The sequence below is a fragment of the Rhinolophus sinicus genome, chromosome 1 (assembly GCF_057876585.1).
Source record: "Rhinolophus sinicus isolate RSI-liver-muscle chromosome 1, RSI-T2T, whole genome shotgun sequence".
In the NCBI taxonomy this organism is placed as follows: Eukaryota; Metazoa; Chordata; class Mammalia; order Chiroptera; family Rhinolophidae; genus Rhinolophus; species Rhinolophus sinicus.
The window spans coordinates 106025332-106049521 of NC_142501.1; the positions used below are offsets into that span (position 1 = coordinate 106025332).

Here is a 24190-nt window from a genome sequence, read left to right on the forward strand (position 1 = left end):
TTGTTGCTTGCCAGCTGGAAGGGGGTTCGTGAAGTGGGTTAAAAGGGGAGAGATTAAAAAGTACAAATTGGTAGTTCCTAAATAGTCATGGGGATGTAATGTAAAGCATAGGGAATATAGTTAATACTGTCACAATAACTATGTCTAGTGCCAAGTGGGTGCTGCACGAGTCAGGGGGATCACTTTCTTAAATTACGTAAATTCTATCCACTGTGCTGTACACATGAAATTAATGTAAAATAATATTAAATGTCAAAAAAGCGAAAAATTTGTAAGCATACCCAAAACTGATTAAGCTTATACCAAAATAATGAGGGACTATAGATTCCTAGGGGAAGAAATTAGGATCACGACAGAATTATCAGCCACCATAAGCTCTACCGTGTAAATCAAAAGTTTAATTACGACAGGTTTCAACGAATTCGATCAATAGCCCTCTTTCTCTAGAAGACTCTCATCTCAGGATTCCCCCCAGGTGAGATATTACCGGGGTTAAGATATTTGATTCACACAATGTTGAGAGGAAGCATCTGGACTGAGAAGAAAGGGTAGTTCCAGCTGACAAGCCTTCCAACAAGATAAGGGGTGTAGTTGTGAAAGGAATTTCAGAACACTTCCATAGGTCAGGTCAGGTCAGGTCAGGTCCGAAGCAATAGGAAGTTATTCAAAAGAGCAAACAAACATGGAAAGGCGAATAGCGGACAATGTGAAGCTTATGAAAAACTTATGCATTCTGAGAGAAAAGCAGGACAAAGTATGCTGGTCAGCATCCTAAGGGTGAGGAGCTGCCAAGATCTGAAAATAACGCTACGCTCACAGTAACAGTGGTAAGAATCCCCGTAAAATGTACAAGATGAACCGATCCATAGCAAGTCATGGTTTATGAGTGTGTGGTTGAGGGCGCTGTCTATGAGGGACTCGAGGGGAAAAAGGAACGTACAGAAGACCTCAGTAAGGGGGTGAGGGCTGCCACTGTAGATGAGGGAATGTGGTTTGAAGCACTGGGATGTAGGGAGCTGAGAGCATTTAAAAAGAGGAATAGAAAAGGGTCAAGGACTGACTATCAGGGCTGCTGTTTAGAAAAGAGTTGGGCTGAGAAGACCACAGAAAGGGTGTGGGCATCCTCATCAGTTGCTGCGAAGAAGTAAAGCAGGATAAGGACTAAAGAAAGAGATGACCCTGAAAACTGTTTTAGCGCAGTTATAAGGGCAGAAAGTCAGATTCTTCTGTAAAAGAAGAGAATAAGTGGCGAAAATATGGACCTGGGGATGAGGCCACACATTAAAGAGGGTTAGAGTCCAAGGAGAAAAACAGGATGACAGAAAAAGTCACAGGAATCAAGAAACAGTTTTGTTTTCATATAACATAGAGGAGATGAACTTGAGTTAAAGAGAAAAATATTTACTAGAAACGGAGAAATTGAAACCTATGGAAGAACGCTTACAGAGAATGAGAGTCTTCATCTGATGCTCATGTCAGATGATCACAATAATGTAAGGTGGACTGCAGGGAAGTTTCAGTGATTATCGTAGAAAAATGTGATTCCATAAACCCTGGAAAATCTTGAGCTGTAGATGAAAATGTCTCTGGAGGCATTTCTACAAACCGAAATGTAAATAAGCCACTATTTAAATCAGGTTTAACACTTAGTATTTTTACATGTGAAAACCTCTGTTTTTAAGAAAGTTTGGCAATTTAAATTCCAGGAAACCAATGATGACACTGTAAAATCAATTTGAGCTGTTTTAAGAAAAGTCATTGTTTTTGAAATCTGTCCTTACTGGCATCAGGTTTATAAACTACATTTTATACACCTGTCTACACATATTACTAATGAACTCATGAGGAATAATATTTTAGAGAAAGAAAAGTGAATCTCTAGATTTTCAAAACTAACTTTCTTTAAAAATGTTTTTCAAAGTCTCAGGATGGAAAGAAACAATTAGAGTACTATAAGAAGTTAACAGAATCTCTGCAATATGATTTGAATCAACAAAAGAAGACAAATGATGGATTAGAGAAAGAGGTTACCAGGTAAGGTTTTGATATTTCAGATCATGTCAACCATTAATTACTATTTAACTGTAACTCTTCCTTGATGAAAACCTAAGTACAAATGTATTTCATATCTGTAATTTTCATAGTTAAACACATTATCCTACTTAAAAATTTACTTCAGAAACTCACAGCACAATCAAACTTGTGTGAATGCCAAAATGTTATACCTACTCTTTAATGATTCCTATAACTGTAATGACAGTGTCTTTTGCATATACTGTCAACTGCGCTCTTCCTGGTCTCCCTTGAATCTTTATTTCTGCAAGATGTCTTTGCTCTCTTTGGTAATCTTTCCTTCTTTAATAGTGTTCTTCCCTTCGGCATTCTAACAGTTTAATGTCTAAAAACCTATCTGTGGTTTTGTTTAACATCATCAGAAGTGTTATTGATTTGGCTTCTATGTTCTTTCTACTTTTTTCAGTTATAAAACATGTCATACATACCAAACCAGATGTATAACCTAAAGAAGAATGAGATGAGTAATCGTCTCACTCAGATAATAATGGAAGTTTCCCAACATCTGGGAAGCCCGCACGTGGCGTGCCCTTGCTGCAAACTGAATGAAGTTTTTCTCTGATTCTCCTCAGTGTTTTTTTTCCCTCCTGTCACTGTCTTTCTCTGCATTGTTTTGGATTCTTCTCATTTTATTAAATTGTGCTGGCAAAGATCTCTTCTTAAAACAGACTTGAAGAGACTGTTACACCTTATCTCTCCAGTGTCCTTTCTTCTAAAGCCCTGCCCCTTTCCTTTCCACTCTGACCAGATTTTTCCTTCCGGTTTCTCTTTCTATTTTGAATGATTTCTTTTCTTCCTGTAGACTGTGGTCAGTAGGCTCCGAATGGTATTTTTCTGTCTTTTCGAAACACCCACATATATTATACTTTCCTTCTTCACCTTTGACACTGATCTCTGCTTTAGCTGATATTTAATAATAGGGTAACGTTTGATACTAACAATCTTAAGCGGATGTTAATAATACTTTAATTATAAGAACCTTTCATCGTTACAATATGATGTCTGTGTCATATGTATCACAATTGTTTTATGTTACTTACCTAAGATACAATTTAATTAGTATGCTCTCAAACTATTATACTGGAATAAATAGGAGAGGTTCATAATTTATAGGTTTGTTTATTTTGTATGATAGACATAATCTCTCTTTAAATAATTATTAAATATTTGTCTTAAAGAATTTGACTTACTCATTTTCTACAATTCTGCAGACTGAAGACACTCTTTCAGAATACAAGGATGCTACATGACAATCAAAATGGAGAGGTTAGTGTCTTTGGAGATTTAGAACCCAATCAATCAGAAATGGATATTCAGAAAAATAGGTTAAAACAGAAGGTAATTTATAATCCGTTTGGAACCCAAAAATCACTTAATTTGGGGAAATATAAACCACTCAATGCTTTTAGCAGTATGATATAGATTTTTCCTTAATTTCATAGACAGAAGCAGTGAAAAAGACCGCTATTTTTCTATATAATTTTTCTTTAAAAGGGCATTCTGTTACCTCTCCTATATCTCAACCCTGGCTAGTTATCTAAAGCCAAGAAGGACACTGTTGCATGACCCCCAAAGCACTGGCTCCAAATCAGCTTCTTTCTTCTTTCTTTCTTTCTTTCTTTCTTTCTTTCTTTCTTTCTTTCTTTCTTTCTTTCTTTCTTTCTTTCTTTCTTTCTTTTTTCCTTCCTTCCTTCTTTCCTTCCTTCCTTCCTTCCTTCCTTCCTTCCTTCCTTCCTTCCTTCCTTCCTTCCTTCCCCTTCCTCCCCTCCTTCCTCCCTTCCTTCCTTCTGTTCATTCGTAACAGCTTGATTGAGATATAATGAACATAGCATGCAGTTCACTCATTTAAACTGTCCAGTGCAGTGCTTTTAGTGTGTTCAAAGCTTTATGTAGTCGTCATCACAATCAGTTTTAGAACATTTTCATGACCCTGGAAAGTATCCTTGTACCTGTTAGCTTTCACTGTGTGCCAGTCTGCCCTTCCCACTCTTCCTAGCCCTAGGGAACCACTAGTGTACTCTCTGCTCCATATTGTGGTTTTGATTTATTTTTTTCTGATGACTAATGATCCTGAGCAATCTTCTCACAGGCGTATTATCCATTCATATATCTTCCTTGAAGAATTGATTATTCAGTTCCATTGCCCATTAAAATTGGATAGTCTTTTTCTTGCTGAATTGTAAGAATCTTTGTATAACCTAGATACAAATTAGTTATCACATACAGGATTTTCAAATATTTCTCCCTTTCATTAGCTTGCTTTTTAGTTTTTCAATGTGTCCTTTAAAGCATAGCATTTTTTTATGCATGATTATTACAAGCTTTCAATTTGTAAAACATAATAATAATAATAATAGTTGCAAAACGCATTACAGCAAAGTGCAATAAAAGAAGATATGTCTGTAATTTATACTGCATAAGTTATGTTGCTTATTATATCTTTTTATAATCCAGAAGTTGTGTCTATTTTTTCCTTAACTCCCCAATGGAGTGGCTGAAATAAACCACAGTTATTTGGTTCACAAATCCATACTTAAGAAGAGTGTGGCCAGGGCCGTCTGTCTCTGTTCCCCTCAGCTTCAACTGGGGCAGCTCCGTGGCTGGTGGCTGGAATCATTTGAAAGTCTGTTCAGCAATGTGTCCGGTTGTTGGTGCCTACTGTTGGTCGGCACTCTAGCTGGGGCAGACAGCAGGGACACCCACACCTGAACAGCCGGCTCGCAGTGTGGCCCGAGCCCCCCACAACACGGGGCTGGGTTCCAAGGTTCAGATCCTCAGAGACATAACCAACAGGAGCGGTGTTGCCCTTTGTGAAGGAGTCTTGGAATTCACACGGAATCTCTTTCAACATATTCTGTTCATTAGGAGCAAGGCACTAATGTTGACCCATATTAGACTGTTTTTATGCAATGAATATTTCAAAATTTACGGACACATTTAAAAACCAGCTTGATCTATCCACTGTCCACAATTCTTTATATTCCTCCCACATGGAAAATACACTCATCCCTACACAATACTCCCCACAAGTCTCAAGTTTAAGGCATCAGGCTCAGGTTCGAGTCTAAGATTTTACCATGTGAGTCTGGTGCAAATGGGGATGAAGGGCCTGGTTTTTGGTTTCTAGGATAAAGCCCCTTGAGGACAATTCCTTTCAGTATGAAAACATGAGAATGGAAGGGACAAGTTATCTACCACCCACACACCCAACATTCTGCTCGACTGCTGAAGTTTCCCCTGCAGAAATGGAAAGTGGAAGGCACCTTAGTCCGTAGCAATTCTGAAATACAGCCTGATGTGTGCTGTCCGTTCTTGGATTAGGACTCAGTGGTAACCTTGCCAGTGCTTCTCCATGGCCCTTTGCTGGGCCCTGTGAGCTCTTTGTTCTGTGCTTTTCATAAGAAATGACCTGTGCTTGCAGCTCTTTCCTCAGCATCATTCCTCCACGCGAATGCCTAAGCCCCACAGGCCTCCTCTTAGTTTTCACTCTCTTGGTTTTTATTAGTCCAAGGTAACAAGCTGGTTGTTTGCTACTTGATCATCCTAAAAGCTTGGAGTTGCGTGTGAGTTTATTGGGGTTCGTGCCATTAGAAAAGCCACCGTCATAAATCGTTTTGAGAGAAGCTCTTGGGCTTCCTGTAGTTGTTGCAGGACCATGCCTTTAAAATTCTTATACTCTGTAGATCCTTCCAGGAATTTAAGGCCCCACCTTAACCCTTTTGAGGTCTCGAGGAAGAGTTTTACAGTCTTCTCTTCATCCTTATATCATGTCTTCCTGGGAGCACAGGGAATTTGATCTTCACCCAGAAGCCATTTCTTTATTTTAGCGTGATTTGCCCTGTGGGGACCTTAGGAGAGGCTGTAAATGGGAAACAGAAACGGGACCTGTGGCAGAGGCTGTAAATGGGAAACAGATATTTGAACACAATATGTCCTGGTTCCTTTACAGTTCATAGTCTTTCGTTAGCTCATGTATCTCATGGATTTTACTTTGTTACTTCATAGCAAGAGTCCCCTTTCATCCAGATTTCAGACTCATTTTCTTCACTGGCTGAGAAGCCCTTGCTGTCAGCCTCTTCAGGGGCCAGCAAGCCCCCAAGAAGCGTCTCTTGGAGACCCTGTGGTTGTCATTCTCACTCTTCTCCACATCCTTTCGGCTTCCAAGTCCCTCCTGGTGCAAAGGCACTCCTACAGGCTTTAGATGGCTTTCCTTGTGGCCTCACACCATTTTGAATATCAGTAACAATGCCAGTTATTTATTGCTGCTCAAGAAACCAACTCAAAAGCTAGTGGCTCAAAACAGCATCTGTTTTGTTCCAAAGCAATGCAGTTGGATGAAGGTCTGTGAGACCAGCTCATTTCTTTTCCACTTGGCATCAGCTGGGTGGCCATGAAGCTGCGAATGAGAATCATCTAAAGGCTGTAACACACACATGTAGCAGTTGAAGCGGCCTTTTGCCCGGGACATCCGCTGGGCCCGTCTCAGCGCAAACATCTATAGGAGGCCTGACTGTGTGGCCTGGGCTTCTTCATTCTGCACAGCTGGTGGCTGGGTTCTCAGGCCGAGCTTCTCGAGAGACAAAGTCACATGGAAGCTGTATCACATTTCCTGCCTCAGACATAGCATTCTCACAGCAGTTCTGCCCTATTGCATGCACTAGAATCCAGTGACTCACTAAGGCCAGCACATATTAAAAGAGAGGGGATTTCATGGAGAAATGTCAAGAATTTGTAGGCATGTTTTAAAAACACTATATCCACTCACCTCGTCTTACCAAATAAGCATTGTATCTACAGGAAAGTAGTTCTACCCTGCTCAGTTCCACTGAAATTCCAGGAGATTTGTTGTTGTTGCTATTGCTGTTGAGGATGTTCTCGTATATCTTGGAAAGTAAGAGAGGATTACGAGACAGCGTTATCGAATTAAGACTTTTGTTGTTGGTGAAAAAAATGTAGCGCTCATCTCACTAAACATTCACAGTGTGAGATGTGATTTCTCCTTAACCTTGGGAATCATTTCTTCTTGGAAAGCAATTCAAATTGCCATGAAACATTTGTAGCTGACAGAGGCCGAAGTAACTCGGATGAGTTACTTGTAACTCCCTACAACTTCTTAAGAAATTATGGAGAGTTAAAATGGGGAACAGGTGAGAGACTATCAACTGGGAGGTGACTTATAGTCATTTTATAGAAGAAAGACATGAAACAAGCATTCAAGAAATAGTAGAAAATCAAGTGCAGATGTCGTGTGGCAAAGTCGATGACAGTAAAGGATGCATTTTTGAGACTCCTGGTGCTTTTATGTTCGTTCTTCATTCTGAGTAATTCAAGGTTCCACATTCTAAGACTCTGCTACAGTATCGATGACATTTTATTGCAACTGAATTGATTTCAAAAGTTGATACTGGTTTGGGGTTAGACTATTCTCAGTCAACTTCCTTCGTAACCAAATTATACTATCTTACTCGTTCAGAATGACGATCTCACAGCAAAACTGGAAACTGCATCTTCAGAATGTCTCCATCTGTGGGGTGGCCAGTTGGCTCAATGGTTAGAGCATCGTGCTCATAACACCAAGGTCGCTGGTTCGATTGCCACATGCACCAGTTAGGTACACCCTCCACAGCTAGATTGAAAACAATGGCTGGAGCTTGGAGCTGAGCCCCCGGTGGGTGGGTGGCCGGTTGGCTCAGTGGTTAGAGTGCAGTGCTCATAACACCAAGGTTGCCGGTTCGTTTCCCGCATGGGTCAGTGAGCTGGACCCGCCATAACTAGTAGATTGAAGAGAACGATTTGACTTGGAGCTGAGCTGTGCATCCCACAACTAGATTGGAAACAAACACAATTTGTTTTAAACAGTTTTTTAAAAAGGATGTCTACATCTTGTTGAAGAAAATCAATCTTAACAGGAGTTATTATCTATAAAGGAGTACAAAAGTCATGTGAAAAACTAGAGAATAAAAAGAAGAGGAGATAAAAATTATTGAGCCTCAAAATTCATATAGTCACGAATGAGGTAGAAAAGCGTGAAGCAGAACACTAAAAATTCTGGGATATTGAAGACTGATCAAGACAGGATGTAGTAGAAAACATTTTTTAAATCTGTTTTTACAGGTTAATTCACTGATTACCATGCCTTAATTCATTTCACTGCAGATGACGTTTGGATATACGTATTGTACGTCATTCCCCTATTCCGTTCACAGCGGGTACTTTTTTATTTTCAGATTTCTGGAACTAAGGTGGGATTTGCCTCTCCTTCTTGATATTTCAGTTCCCATCACTATTATCACTCAGTTGATCTTTGAGAATCATTCTTTGTGGAAAATGATTTTATTTTTAAGGCCAGTTGATATAAAACGAGACTATTAGGAAATAAAGAAAAAGCGTGATTTAAAAATTGCACCATACTCTTAGATTATTAAGTCATATTGTTCAATTTTTAAAATTTCAAATTGATTCTCTTATTGGAACAGTCAGATGAGATGATTCGAAATATTTTCATAATTCAGATGTATTTCATTCCATATTGATGATAAGTATTTTAAACTTCAGCTTTTTTCACATTTAAATTGCCCTCCAAATCATTGACTTAAAACTAAAGAATACAAATAGACTATAATTATTCAGGTTATAATTATTTTTAAAATGTATCCTTTCCGTTGGCTTTAGGAACAAGCAGCATGTCAAGAAAACGTAGACCCGTTAAATGACCGTGGTGACAGAATTCAACGTCTGCAGGTCAGAATTCAACGTCTGGAATCTGAACTCTCCAAAGCGAAACATTTTAAAATAGAATTGGAAGAATGTAAGCGCCTCTACCTAGAGGAATTAAAAGTTACAGCATCTTTGGAAAAGAAACTAAACAAGTAAGTCCAAACAAAGAGAAAAATCAATCGAGCTCATTAATTTGCCTCTAAAGTCTAATTTTTATCCAGGCAGATTCCCGAGATTAATAGGAAGTGAAAGCTTACTAAATAGTATAATTTTGGAAAATGATGTTAGTGAATAAATTACTTTTAAAATGTTAGTTCAGGATGCATCTCTCCCATTTTTGGTTTTACATGACTGTATTTTTCCTTCTCACGCTTTTCATAGCCTTAATCTGATCTACCAGTCTCTAAGCAAAGTGTTTTTGAAGCTTTGTGATTTAGACAGCGCTATTTATTATAAAATTTCTTGTCAAAATTTCACTAAATATGAGGTAACTATTTACTATAACAACTTAAACCCAAAGGGTTAAGTACTCTGCATATTCTGGCACTTGGTAAATGTACTTTCTCGATTGTGCTCTGTGTTTTTGTCTCTAGAGGTCGCTTTCGGACAAGCTGTTTTTTCTAGTCTTTTGGATGTACACAGAGGCATACATGTGAAATATAGGAGAAGGTTAACATAGGGGTGAAGGGTAGTGTAACTGACTAAGTGGCTATAAAAATAAGGCGGTCAGCCTGAGGGGGTGTGTGGAAGACAGAAAGGGCAGATCCCACCTCCAGTGCCTTGGTAACAGTGTCATAAGCTACATGCCCCTGGAGCTGTTTCAGTTCAGTATGATCACCAACCAGGCTCTCTTGTTCTCCCCCAGAGGCTGTTGTTCTAAATGACGCCTCAGTGCCAAATGGTTAATTTCTTCAGGGTAATGAGGGGATTACCCAAGGGCAGTGAAAGCAAATGCTTGAAAATAGCTTTGTGGGATTTCAGCAAATTTCTAAACTTGTTTACTATGTATGTCTCTTAGCAATCCTCAAGAATCTTATGGGTTCAGCCATTCCAGAAGGCAGAAAGTATTATCTGTTAAGCCGTCAACATCACTGATAGGCCTTTTCCTCCCCTCCCTACTTTGAATTACTTCTTAGCCTGGCTTCCCCACAGAAACATATGTACCGGTTTAAAACAATTGGAAACATATCCTTGTACTTGGTAGGTCTGCCCTGACATATTTTCAGTGTTCGTTTCATGGGCAATTCCACTTACTATTATGGAAACATTAAGAACTGCAAATCATTAAGGAAAAAATAAAATACTAAGTCTTTGCTCTTACAATCTTCACAGGATTAAGGACACGCTGGCAGAGATGAGAACCCAGCTTCTCATGAATGCACCACAGAACTCTTTACTCAGCACGGCTCCCAGGAGGCCAGACCTGCACCTCCCTTGTGTTGGAAGGCTAAATGATTGGTTCCGACCTCAAGGAAGTCTCGCTCCAAGAGAACAGTTGGTGATTGCTACGTCAGCCCCACAGACTTCTAATAATGGCACGTGCACCAACTTGATGAAGGTTAGTTATATTACCTTCTTTCCTTTGGGTTTCAGATTTGTGATGTAATTCTTGTTCTTAACTTGGTTGGAGATTCTGAGTTGTTTCATTGACTAATGCACACAACGTAAAGGGCATAATTGTGTGTGCTAATGTAGAATGGAGACAGAAATTTGACCATCTTTTGTAAGTCCCTGCATCTCCCATGTTTTAAGAGCTACCTGTCATTAACTGTATTCAATAAATGTAATTAACTGACACATTTTAAATTTCTGGAAAAGCTGCTTTTCAATTAGATTTTACAAATGAAATATTACTACCTAACAACGAACGGTATGCTTTGAGATGCTTTGGCTTACTTCTGCATTGTTTTTAATTTGGCGATGGTTTATAACAATTTTAGTTTTCCTACAGCCCAGTTTCGCCATCCCTAAGCGTAAGTGAATGATTGACATTTACTAACTAAATGTGGATGTTTCTTATTTCAATGAAACCGAGGTAAATCCTTTTTATGAATTCGGCAAACTTGTAACCCTGGAAAGATTAACTTCTCTTTCTAAGTTAAAAGTTGTCATCTTTTTACATGATAGTACATCCTTAATTTCTGTTTTACTTATAGCATTTTTATTTCGATGATTTAAAATGTCTTGCTTAAAAAGTAATAATAAAATAAAATGTCTTGCTAAGCCACAGTACATTTTCGAAAGAGGTAAATTGAGCAAATATTTGAATTTTTAAAATGAAGTTCACTTATATCTGTATATCTCGGCATCACTTGAATAATTGATGACTGAGATGGCAATGAAATGGGGTCGTTACTAGCAACTTGTTTTCTTTGTGCAATACTGTTATTAAAATGTCCATTTTGATCTCATTTCTTTAGTTCTTCACCGAGCCAGGATTTCTGTTTGGACCTTTTTTATAGTTCTCATACCTTTGGTAAAGTAGTCCTTCTGTGCATTAATTTTGCTCCTGAACTCATTGAACTGCCTCGTGAGTTTTCTTGTATCTCATTGAGATTCTTCCTGGCTGCTATCTTGAAATCTCTATCACGTAGATCACAATCTTTCGTGACTTTGACTTGGTTTCTGGAGAAGTGTCGTTGTCTCAGTGTTACCCTGTTACCCTGGTTGTTCATGCTGCTGGATGGCTTGTTCCTCTGCAGGCTCATTGGAAGTAGTGAACACTTTCTTATTGATGTACATTTTGATGTGAGCAATTCAGCAGGTAGATAATTAGACGTCTCTGTTTTGTTTTTCAGTAGCTGATGCAATAGCACAGTTTCTGTTTTCTTTCACTGGTGCTACTTGTGCCTAGGGGGTCCAAGTGTGGGGGCTTAGCTGTGAGTGTGGGAGTGCTGGCCTGGGTGACCAGCATGATGGGTGTTGCCGCTGTATCCAGATCACGACGTTCGCTGGGCACCAGCACCTTGGGAGGGAACAGGGGAAAGCGCTGGTTGAGGAGAGCCTGTCTTGAGCCCACTGAGCTCACCTGGTTCCCTGTGGCCCTGGTAGGACTGTGCTGTGGTTGGAGGCTGGAGAAGTATTTCTGCTGCTGCTACTGGTCTCTGGTGGTGCCAGCACTGCTGCAACTGGGGAGGGTTGGGATTCTTGTGGAGGTGGGGGGATGCTGCTGCTGCCCCTCTTACCCTCCACTGGGCTGTGATGTGGGGGCTGCGCCCCAACCCCTCCACTGCTACTGCCTTTGCTGGGGCTTCAGGCTCAGCCTGTCCACCTGGAACCAGGTGTGGGCCTGTTCCTGTCCTTCCCCCCATCCTGCCTCCCTTTCACTTCCCATACACCCTCCTTCCCTTTACGGCTGTGGGATCTTTTAGGCGTCCTAGTGTGTGGGACAGAGGAACCTCTTTTGGGCTAGAGATGTCCAACTAGTTATAGATGTTAGAGGAGATGCAACGTTGTTGTGTCATTTGCCATAATGTTGACATCACCTTCTAAGATAGCCATTTCTGTCAATGCAGATTGGTTTGTAATTTGATGGTATTTTTATGGCCCACTTAATGACAAGCAAAATAGCGTAGGCCTGTGCTAAATGAGGTTTCAACCTTGTTTTTTCATTTAACTTCATCACAACATAGCATAGCAGAGCCAAGTATTTTGAGATAGCCTTTTGGTCGTATAGGATCTCAGTGCTTCGAAGTGCTGACATTGGAATACTGGGTACAAAAGGAAAGTGTATGTCTAATGTTTTGTGAGTTGTTCAGCGTGATACATACTTCAAATGTTCTCCTTAGTCGTCTCCAGAAAAATCAGAAGATGAAAGAGTGTAACTGCAGAAGCTACGCAAGAGAATATGCTTGTGGACAATTTTTCTTTAATTAATTTTTGGTAGGAAAGATGTATTTAGTTTTTCAGTATTTCTAGATAAACTGATAAATGGTTTACTTTAAACTCAACACCTTTTTTCCAAGTTAGCCACTATCCCCCTGTGGGGCGTTGTTTTGCCCAATTGTGCAAGCCTGATTAAGAGAGATGAAAAAGCGCTACTCCGTCAAGATACAGAGATACGTCTCCCAATCACGACAGAATGCTGGAAAGACTTATGGTCCAGCTGTGATGATGTGAGGTTGGCCAGAAGTGTGCTAGGAGATAAAGAGAAATCTCTTTTGTGGTATAAGTTTTGCTTGCTACAGATTACCACAACATGGTTAACGCATTTGTTGGTTGATATCGGTCAACCAAGTTTTATTTTCAGGAAAAGAAAGGTTCCTTTAAGGAAGAATTTCCTCAGTTCGAGTTTGCTTTCTATCATTAAAGATTTTCTCCTTCAAGTTCTCGGTCCTGTGTTGAGAAATGTTTGTGCTTTATATATTGAGTGTATTGACTGCTATTAATCGGAGTTTTGATATCAGTCTCAGTTTCCTTATTTTTTTTCATGACTTTAAAGCTTCCAATTATTTAGAAAGTTACTATTTTGTTTCTCATGCCTCAGTATTGTTGAACTACATGACAAAGTTTTAGGTATTCATTTTGTCTGAGTCAGAAATTGATGGCAATTTCCTGAATATGAGGAAGTAGCTGGCATGTTACTCTAGCCTCAGTAAGAAGTCCTAAAGCCCATTCCTGGCCTGCAGCTCATTGGTTTTGTGACCTCAGGTGACCTCTGATCTCTCTGAGCTTGATTGCCTGTTATGTACAATTACGGACTTTGACTAAATCAGTGACTTTCTGACTTCAAAAATATTTATTTTTCAGTCTAATACGAGTCTTTAAAAAAAATTTTGAACGAAACTATATGATATAAAATATAGACAAGTAGAGCTGCCTAGCTAACGGAGACATGGAGACTCTGAGATTTTGTGTTCCTGCGGGGTCCCCAGTGGAACCTTAGATTTCTATGGGACAGAGTCTGAGAAGTACCAGTTATGAGAAAACCCTTCTAGTGAAACTCCTTTGAATTAAAGTTCGTGGATACATTCTTTTCCTGTGTATAATTTTCTCACCTGTCTATATTTTTGAGTAATGGAAAGGTATAAATAAACTTGCAGAAGCATTCTCCTTCTGAATATTGGACTACAAGCTACTTCTACTATCTGAACACAATCTTCACCTACAAATAAACATAAAGATAATCGAAGTAAATATCTAGGAAAAGGGCTTTGGGGAAAAGAAAATAACGTTACATTTGCAGTTCCCTAATTCAAGTCACAGAAAAATGTGATTTGCATTTTATATATTGTTGATTAATTGGAATTAAAACTGTTTCATGACAGGCCTCTCCCTTCACCTGGTATTGGGTTGTTGTTTTTACAAGGCCGTCTAGTAATGTTGTCACATTATTCATTTTATAAGCCCCTTCTATGAAGCTATTGACAAAAAGGTGTTATGGAAAACAGTCTCTGCAAATATTGGAAACCATGATGGCCAACAGATTTGTCTTCACCCCTGAATTTGTAAAGGCATTGGGTGTCATATTATCGTTGTCACCACACTGTCTATTATGTTCTGGACATTATTGTAAGCCCCGTTTCGGTCATGTAGTGAGAGGATACCTTTCAGAAGGAAGGATTAAATAAGAAAACTTTAGACTGGGACACTTGCAGTATAGAGTTTGAAATATTCCCATACATTTCGTAATTAAGTAGACTAACTACAACCACTCGAATATTTCAAAAATTGGGCCTCCCTCATTTGTAGAAAGAATACGAAGTTACAATTAAATAATTATGTATTCTTTTCGTTGTTACTAATTCTTTAGTCATGAATCAGAAACTAAATTTGAAAACTGGGTCTAGGCCATACTTTCTAAGTCAGATTTCCTGTAATCTTTGTGTCCATACAAATATAAATGTTTCAGTCATAATACAGACAAGAAAATAGTTTTTGTGATTGTTGATGCCAGTAGAATTTTCACATGACGTGACAGGGCCACAATCATCATTTTATGTATTTAAGGTTCTATGCTGAGAAATAGCCTAGAACACACCCTAAGGTTAATTTTTTAAAAGTGCAAGAAACGATTAAGATAAAAAATCCATAAAGGAAAAAATCCATTAAAGTTAAAAAAAAACTGATTAAAGTTTTATAAAGGGCTGTTTTTCTAAGGATTGAAAAGTAATGCATTCACTGTAAAATATGACTTGTTTGATTCTTTGTAGGAGTCAGATCACACCTCATCCTTCTGAAATTGTGTGTATTCAGTAGACGAATTTCAGCTGCACTATGGTCGGATTAGTCTAAACAGCGTCACCTATATATGTTCTCTATTAAATTAAAATGAGTACAAATTTATTTTATTTATGTGATTACTTTTGTGTGTATTTACACAATGCCCAAGCAAGGTCTACTCTTTAAAGGTGTTATGTAAAGGCCACATTCCTACATTAAAGCCTCTTGTTTAACTTAAATACTGTAACTAAGATTTGATTTATTTCAGGAGCAGCAGAAGTTGGTGGAAAGCATAACTAGAGATGTAGAAGAAGGTAGGTGGCCAAAATGTACTGATTCCAGTTAGATACCATTAATTTCTGAAATAAACAATAAAGAATATGGCATCCTTCTCCATGTTTTGATAATAGATACTACAATAACTATTTTCTCATGCATTGCAAGTGGGAAAGTTGAAAGCATAAACAAGCATTATGAAGAATACATTTCTTCCTCATTTATTCATCACGTGTAGCCTTTCGAAAACCTCAAAGTCCACGTATCTCTTTTTATTTCTGGCCGTCCCCTTCCTTTCCTCTACCACCCATATGGAACTTTTAACTTGTACATTGAAAACTGGGCTTCATCAATCTATCCTGTTTTTGCTAGTGATATAAGGCCCAGTAACCAGGCTCATCTAGTAATACTTAGGCAATTACAGTCCATATAGCTGTCACCTGATCGGTGACATTTAAACCTCCAGTCATTGACTTTGTCATTGGTTTACCTTTTACCTTCAGGAGAAACATCACATACTTTTGCATGGTTAAAACCACCCAAATCAATTTACTTCTTGCCAAATAATTCGGCCTTGTCTCTTGCTACTAACTCTAGTCTGCCCCTTTGCTCTAGCATCTATTGATAGCTAAACTAGACTACTTCTCATTCCACGCTGTTCTTCCCCACTCTAGTCTTTGCATCTGCTTCTTCCTTCTATGTGGCATGCTTTTTCCTTGTCCTTCAGATATGAACATACGTATCACCGCCACCAAAAGGCAGACAATATTGACACAAAGCCAGGAGGTCCCTTCTATGTGTTCCGATAATGCCCTGCTTTATATTTGTATGGTATATGTGACTCTGAATGGAAATGGCCTGTTCACCTGTTTTTCCAGTTTAGAGTAGGTGATGGTTCTGGGGTGGACCATGTCCTCTTCACCTTGTAACTTCAGTGCTTGTTGTACTACCTTAGCACATGCTTGTTGAATAAATGAATGAAGAATGAGACAATCAGAAGCTCTGAAACTTAGCAGGAAGAGCAGTTAATTCAGTGTGCAGCCATGGGCAAGTGATATGTAATAGTAATCTCCTATTGGGTAGTGGAGTCTTCATAGGTTTTTTTCATTCTTCTTAACATGTATACTTACATTTTAGATAAAGAGTATGATTCTTTCTTTTTTTTTCTAGCTGATGCTGAACTTCAATCTGAACACCGTCTACTTTGCTCTAATATCTAGTGATGATCTAGTTTTGAATGCATCACAAGAATATATGTCGTTTTTGAGTAAGAACTATATGATCTGAAATATAAATAGTTCACCTTTACTGGGCTGTTTACATAGCATTTTCCTTCTTTCCCATTAAACATATGGCATGTGAAAATCCTTATTGAAGGAAAATATTTTCGTTTCATATGTGTATATGAAAATCTATATAGTATTCAAACTGTGTTTCTTGGCATCTAACTAGCTTTGCAGCAGATTTTGTGGATGAAAACAAGCAGTGTTAAGTTTTACATACTCATGCTGCCCAAATACTAGCTGTTTATCCAACACCCAAACAACCAAGTTGTCATTAATACTGCAGTGGTGTAAACTGATAGCTATTTTTCAATTTTCCAATATTTATCACTGTGTATGAACCTAAAAATTTTCACAGACATCATTTTGATATCTGCTGTTATGGTTACGATCAATGTTTGGATGTATTACAATTGTTATAGTGCCATAAATCTGATTATATTAATATATAATTTTAAACACAGATTCATAAAGCTGTCCTCTTACAGAAATAAAATTTGTCTAAGGTTTTTCACCTTTTCTAGTCATTGATTTATCGATTTGTTTTTTGGAAACAGTCTTAAAATTAAGAAGCTTCTGGTTACACCGACTTGGCAGAAATGTCACACAAGTGATGCTGAGTTCTTCCCAGTGCAGCAAATCTGGAGGCAGGTGCTGGGTTCCGTTACTGGCAATGTTGACTTTGATCGTGTGGTTAAGAAGCGTCGCCGAGTTTGTCCACCATAAAATTACTATTTCCCCTTGGTTATTCCCTTATCTCTTGTGTGCAGATACCCTGAGACTCTGTAAATATATCGTCAATCCTCAAAATCTCACCCACTAGATGGAGCACCCATTGATGACTCTTGCTGAATCAATGCCTTGATGGTTGCCAAATGATTATAGTATGATTGTGTCATCCCTCCTGCATTGATCAATACATCCAACGAAACACGCAAACAGATGAGGGAGGAAGGAAAGCTTATTACTTTGGTGCTTAAATGCTCCTGATTTGCCCAGTGGTAGCCATTTTAAGCTCACAGCATATCTTTTTGACCTGTCCCCATTATTCTTTGAGCACGTCCTTCCTCTCTCAACACGTTGTTCCAAGCTCATCTTGCAGTTGTCCGCCCCAGCCCTGCCATCGGACATTTTCTATAGAAGCCCTGAATCCTCTTAGGGGAGAGTGACATCGGGAGACCTGGATCTGGACACCAGTTGCGGTGGGTGTGCATGTTGCTAGTGGTTGTCGTTGCTCTCGGGCTCCCTCAGTGAACAACAGGGATTATGTGTGTCAACAGAAACGCACGCATACACGCACGCGTGGGTTCAATATCAAATATAATGAAAACTATGAATTCCTACCAATTCTTCTAATTCCAGTCAAATTCCACAGGGATCATTCCACAGGGTTTTTTCTTCACTCTCTGTTAAGTCCCTTTTATGGCAGTAAGCTGGCTCCCATCATCTGTATCTTATTGGTTTCATCTCCTTGCTGTGCCCACGCACATGTCCTCCTCACTGCCTTGGATTCCAACGCCCCACATTGAGTGGTGACCACTGTTGATCCCACTGTCTGCCCTCGCCCTCTCCCAGTGTGTCCCCCCAGTGTTTCTTACTTACATCTCAGAACTTCCATATGGGGTAGTTTTTCTTCTGTTTGTAGTGGATATCCTTTAGAATTTTCATCAGTGAGAAATGCCTGGTAGTGAATCTCTGTTTTTATTTTGTCTGAGTGTTGGCACATATTTTCACTTCGTAGAGAATTCCACGTTGGTACTTAGTGTCTTTGATGATATGGAAGATGACATTCTGTTGCACTCTGGCTTCCATAATTGCTGTTGAGTAATTGGTTCTCCAACTGTTCGTTTTTTGAACATAATCTATTCCACACCCTGCCCCTGTCCCCACAATCTTTGGTTACTTTTAAGTTTTTACTCTTTGCTTTTTTGTTCATGAATCAGGAACAAAGTAATATTCAGAGATTGGAGCTATTGTAGTGCCAGGCCATTGGGGTTCATGCCCTGACAAGTTTGCAATGGCCTATTTGTGCCCGGTGAGCGTGGAGACTTTTGTTTTCTTTCTGACCTCCCATGACCCCTGCAAACGCTTTCCGTCTTAGGCTGTGTATTTTGACCTTGGTGACCACTGTAATTCCTGGCCACACTGAGCCCGGGGAAGTGGTGGTCGTTATGCAGCCAGATGCTGTGACACGTGCTGGTCTTTCCTGCTGGTGTTCGCTCATGGTGCCCAGAGGGCTGGCTTTAGAATTTGGATGACTGCAGTTTTATCTTGAACTGCACTCCTGTTTAACAAGCTTCACAGGTTCTCTGCAGACGGTGTGCCATCGGGGCCTAAGTAACAAGTGCAGCCGGGGCATGGATTCACTTATAAGGACAGGAGGATAATTATTGCTGCTTTTACAATCTGAATTTTCAACCACGTGTGCAGGCCAGACATTTAGTGCAATAAATTCCTTGTGCCTTGTGGGCTGCTAAGAAGAAATATTGTGTAACTGAGGTTTAAACTGTGTGTACTGATTGTTCTCTTTTGGTGGTGTTTAAACTGAATAACAAGCAAGGGGGCAATCTATGCACAGGCCAACCCATGGATACACATTATTTAAAAACAGCCTTTTAGGAGTCATTCATTCCCCACTTTGTAGTTTCAAGTTGGACACGGATTTGTTAATTTAGATAAAGTCTGATCTTGATTTTAGACATCTGAGACCTAACGTGTGGCTTTGACCATAGAAAGGTGGTAGAATTTTATTAACAACAAACAGAAAGATGGGGGCCTTATTGATAAAAGAAAAAACAAAAACATGGCACATTCTTGGTTTGAGGGAAGAGATCATTTCAGTGAAGCTGCAATAGCCCCAGCGCCCCAAAAGCCACTCAGGATTCCTGCACCTGGAGGGCTTGGTCTCAAGGTATCAGCTCTTCTTCCGAGGACAGGAGAAAACGGGCTGGTTTGACAAGTGTGCTGCAACCTTCCTATAAGAATAGGTGCAATAGAATAATAACAGAATAAAGAAATCCAGGTTGATTTCGCCAGAGGAAGTGAAAGATTTCCTCAGGAGGAAGGTTGAGAATTTGAGGGTCAGACTCAACAGATGTGAAGGAGAGCTGAGCTCCGTAGGTCAGGGGAGGCAGATGTGGGTGATCTCCCTGCTCTCACAGAGGGTTTCAGGAAAGGGGTGGTGCTTTCATTGTTACTAGATCGGAAAGGGTGACTGTACCCCAGAAACTTCAGACAGGAAGGGATGCAGGATCTCAGCTGACTAGAGTGACCCCTGAGAGGGTGTGTCTAAAAGCTGCAGAAGACTTTCTAGGAAGAACAAGGAGGACCCTCCAGGCGAATATTGGGACAGCAGTATGAATTGGTTACCAAATATCAGGGCAGGTTGGAGAGGGGAAGTCGAGTCACATCAGTGTAAAAACTCAAAAATTAGTGAGTGGCTGTTAAGGTGACCACGTATTGTATGTTGTACCATGGGAAAACGTGCCCAAGAAATCATGGTTAGGATTTGTGGTAAAGCACAGAAAAGATGAGCTACGTTGGAGGGAGGGTGGAAGGAAAGACCATATACTATTGACTGATTTTGTAATAGTCGTTGGTCTGATGGAAGGATCTCTTCTGAGAAGGATTATGTAACCCAGGCAAGTTGAATGTGGACAAGATTTCTTTAGACAGCAGATGCTTTTGGCAGACCCAAAACTTGCTGTTTTCACATAGCTCACCATGGAAAACTTCATAAAACAAAATCTAGAGGAACATATTAGAAAAACATCTAGAGCAAATAGCAATGGGACAGAAAAGGGAAGTATTCAGATTTGGCAAATAGCATGGCCCTACTTGGTAGAGAAGGAAAGAAACTTCTGAGGTAAGTTAATCAGCTATGTCTTCCTGAAACTCGTAGAGAAAATTAAAATAATAGAAGCATATAGCATAAGCAGTGGATAGAAATGATACACATAGCCAGTAACGTCCTAAACCAGAGGAAAAGCCTCTCTGGAGTAGTAATGACACAGATGGCCACTAGGGGCAAACTTCATCAAGAGCAACTTCTGTTTTCTCATGATGAGGTGTTTTTTATTATTAGTTTCAGGTGTACAACACAACATAATGATTAGACATTGACACACCTCACAAAGTGATAAACCCAAGTAGTCTACCACCCATCTGACACCATACATAGCTATTACAGTGCCATTGGCTATATTCCCTATGCTGTACTGTACATCCTGTGAATACATATATAACATATATATATATACACATATATGGCATATATCTATATATGGAGATGTAGATATATGGCAAAAAAATGTATACATATTTTAAGAAAGGAAAGAATTATTAAAAATGGAAAACTCAATATATACCAATAACAAAAGAGGAATGCAAGTCACATTTGAATTCTGCAATTACAAGAGGTGCTCAAAGTGGTTACCATCAGCATCCATACACTTCTGATGATGGTGAACTAATACTTGAGCATATATAACAGTTCTTAAAATGTGTATACGTTTTTTTGGCCCTCGTGTGTGTGTGTGTGTGTGTGTGTGTGTGTGTGTGTATAATATATATATATATATATATATATATTATATATATAATATACATTCTATATACATACATATATACATCTACATATATACATATATATATATATATATATATATATATATATATATAGAGAGAGAGAGAGAGAGAGAGAGAGAATGAATGGCGCTGCCGAGTGCTATCCAATGGGAAGGCAGGCATCTTCAATATGGGAAGCGACGCGTCAAACCTTAATAACGGTGACAAGTTTCAACTTGTTTAGTGCAGTCATTCAGGTGTAAGCTACAGTTAAGAAGAGAAGGTATGCTTTAAAGTGTGCCATAAATCATCCTCCATCATGATAACGCTCCGTGTCACACATTGCTTCTGATATATGGCAATTTCTGTCAAACAAAAACATTATGGTGTGTCCTCACTCACCTAATTCACCGGATCTGGCACCATGTGACTTCTGGCGCGTCCCCAAAGTCAAACTAATTCAGGACATGGAGGCAGCCAGGAAAGCGCAACTAAAGACACTCGTGAAAGAGGACTTCCAGAACTGCTTCAGAAAGTGGCAAGAGTGCTGGGATAAGTGTGTTCAAAGTGAGAGGGAGTATTTTGTGAGGGATTAATGGCAATGCATCTTTCACTGTAATACGTTTTTTTAATTTAAACATTCACCGAATGTTTTGATCACACCTCGTGTATACATATGGACATATATGAGATATATATATATATATATATATATATATATATATATATATATATTACATATATCTCAGGCTTGAGATACAAGTTCCTTTCGAGCAAGAACTGAGTCTCTTTATATTTACTATGTCCCACATCACCAAGTACAATGTTAAGGCACCAGAAATGTGTGTTGAATTAATGTGTTCAGGAGAGAGGGAGTAAGTAAATGAATAAATGAATGAAAAAATGAATGAATGGAGAAGTGAGCTTCAAGTCCTCTCTGATTGACCAATCTGCCTTTGCTCAGGGCAATATTTCTCTAAAAGAGGTCCTTCGCTCTTCTGCATTGAAGTCATCTGAAATGATTGTTTAACATTCAAATTCCTAGGCTCTACCCCCAATCTCTACTCAGACAGTGTGAAGTTTGGGCCGAGGAATCTGCATCTTAACCTGAACCTCAGGTGATTCTGATGGGGTAGTTAGGTAGATAGTAACGAGCAGGAGAAAGAGAGACTTAGCCCCAGTTAGAAAACCCTTTGCTGCAGCTCCTACTTGGGTCAAGACTTCTTGCAGCTGCCCAGCAGGATTCCAGGTTTGCACATACCTCTAAATCAAAGAGATACGTTGTTAAAAGTCAGAGAAAGGAGGAGGACATCCTGCTTATCCAAGTACACATCCTATTCGTGAGGACGACAAATACCTTACTAGCCCAGCAGAAGAACGAGGTACAATGTCATTCCTGGTAACAATTCTTTAGCACACAAATTTAACAGCCACTGGTTTATCGGAGTATGTTTAGGAGATCTTTTTTGAATGATTAATTGGAATAACGTGGACTAAGCACCACTCCCTTCCAAAGATTTTATAATTCAGCTCAAACTTTTAACAACCTGGATGGCATACTCTTTGAGTAAGAAATCAAGTCTCCTGGAAGAAAGGAACGTCTAGTTTTTTGGCACCCAATGTTGGAAGTTACTTGGAATTGAAGTAAATTGCAAAGCCTATAACATTTGTATATTGTTATGCATTATCTATTCGTCCTGTAGCATTGGTTCACTTAGGAGTTTTATAACTTGCAGGGAACCCTGAGAGAAGCAACATTCTCAGGAAGAATCTATGGTAGCTTCTTAGTCTCGTCTTCAGTGGTCACCTGTGTGTGCTCACGAGAATACGTCATTAGTGCTCTCCTTTGTGTTCCTTTTTGAAATGTCTCTGGATGGGTGGCATAGGACACAGGGAACTTTTTCCAAATTATGTCGATGGTCACGCTCTGGAAGCAGCTTCTAAACTGAGCAAGAGATCCTTTAACTGCAGCCGGCAGAAAATCTCTCTGGGCATCTTCCACCTTATCGGTTCTTTTAATGGGAGATTCTAAAAGTGTAACAAACAGAAGGTGAACCCAGTAGGTCTACCATTCCAACTCAACTTTGCTTTTTTCTTGTCTCTTTTCCACAGTAGGGTGCTTCCTCTGTGAGTACCTAAAGCTTTGACTTCCACCTTCCCCAACAGGTACCACATGCAGTTTGTGAGCACTAGACTTTTAAGTCCCTTGACACAAAGAATTCCACTGAATTGGTTCTAAATGATTTGGTGTCTTTTCCCCTCATCCTCCACTTATATGGTATTCACTGAAATTCCATTCACTATTATGAGGACTACAAGAAACAGAGGACTAGGACCCCTTCTTCTGGAGTTCCCCATATTAATACTTTTCACCCAAGTTCCAAGTCTTATGTTCACTTGAGCTCTCCTCTCTCTCTCTCATCTTCTCCAACTTTTTAATTATCTTCATAGGTTTTTCTAGAATACTTTCTGGTCACCTTTTCTTGAAGAATTTTTCATCACTTCCGTTCTTTGCTGTTTCATTTCAGAAACGCGTGCGCACTCACGTGCACACACACTGTCGAGCGGGAGACCCTGCTCGCTGCCCCATTTTTCAGGCGGGGCGGCCTGCGGGGTCTCTGCTCCCGCTCCCCACATAAGAACGCAGGATATGGTGAGGCCAAAAAGGAACTCCCACGGAGCCATAGGTAGGGGAGTCATACCACTATGGTCTCACTGGAGGCTGGGCCCACTGGACGCGCGACCTGCCGCCCGCCTTTCCGCCAACCGACCGACCGACGACTCTCCTCCACTCTCTTGACTCTGTTCCTCTCCTCTCTTCCGCTCTTCTCGGCTCTCCTCTTCCGCTCTCTTCGGCTCTGCTCAGCTCCTCGGCAATCCTCGGCAGTCCTCGGCTCTCCTCCGTAGCCGTAGCAGTTATACCAGCGGCCAATCGGCTAACAGGCCACAGCCGATGGCCAATCAGCCACAGCCCACGGCCATCCACCACCCGAGCCAGCACCCCTTCACGTGAGGCCGAGAGCCTGTAAACTACTCTCTGGGGCTCTGTCCCCCCCCCCCCCCCACAAACACACACACACAATTTCCTGTGCTAACTCTGTGTCTAGGTGCCG

At 39.9% G+C, this 24190-nt stretch overlaps 1 protein-coding gene and 1 long non-coding RNA gene across 5 annotated transcripts in view; one reads left to right on the forward strand and one right to left on the reverse strand.

Moving 5' to 3' along the window:
• LOC148759169 (ankyrin repeat domain-containing protein 26-like) overlaps positions 1-24190 on the reverse strand; it is a 191172-nt gene that overhangs the window by 65871 nt on the left and 101111 nt on the right. The window contains exon 1 of one of the 4 annotated variants that reach the window (XM_088789964.1): positions 3264-3358. The exons of the other annotated variants lie outside the window; for them this stretch is intronic. The gene's annotated coding sequence lies outside the window, so the exon portion shown is untranslated. Of the gene's footprint in view, positions 1-3263; positions 3359-24190 lie in introns of those variants that run through there. 4 annotated transcript variants of the gene reach the window in all.
• Positions 8637-17025, forward strand: LOC148759171 (uncharacterized). The gene is made up of 4 exons (XR_016018685.1): positions 8637-8942; positions 10123-10348; positions 15221-15266; positions 16399-17025. It is a non-coding gene; the product is annotated as an uncharacterized LOC148759171 (long non-coding RNA).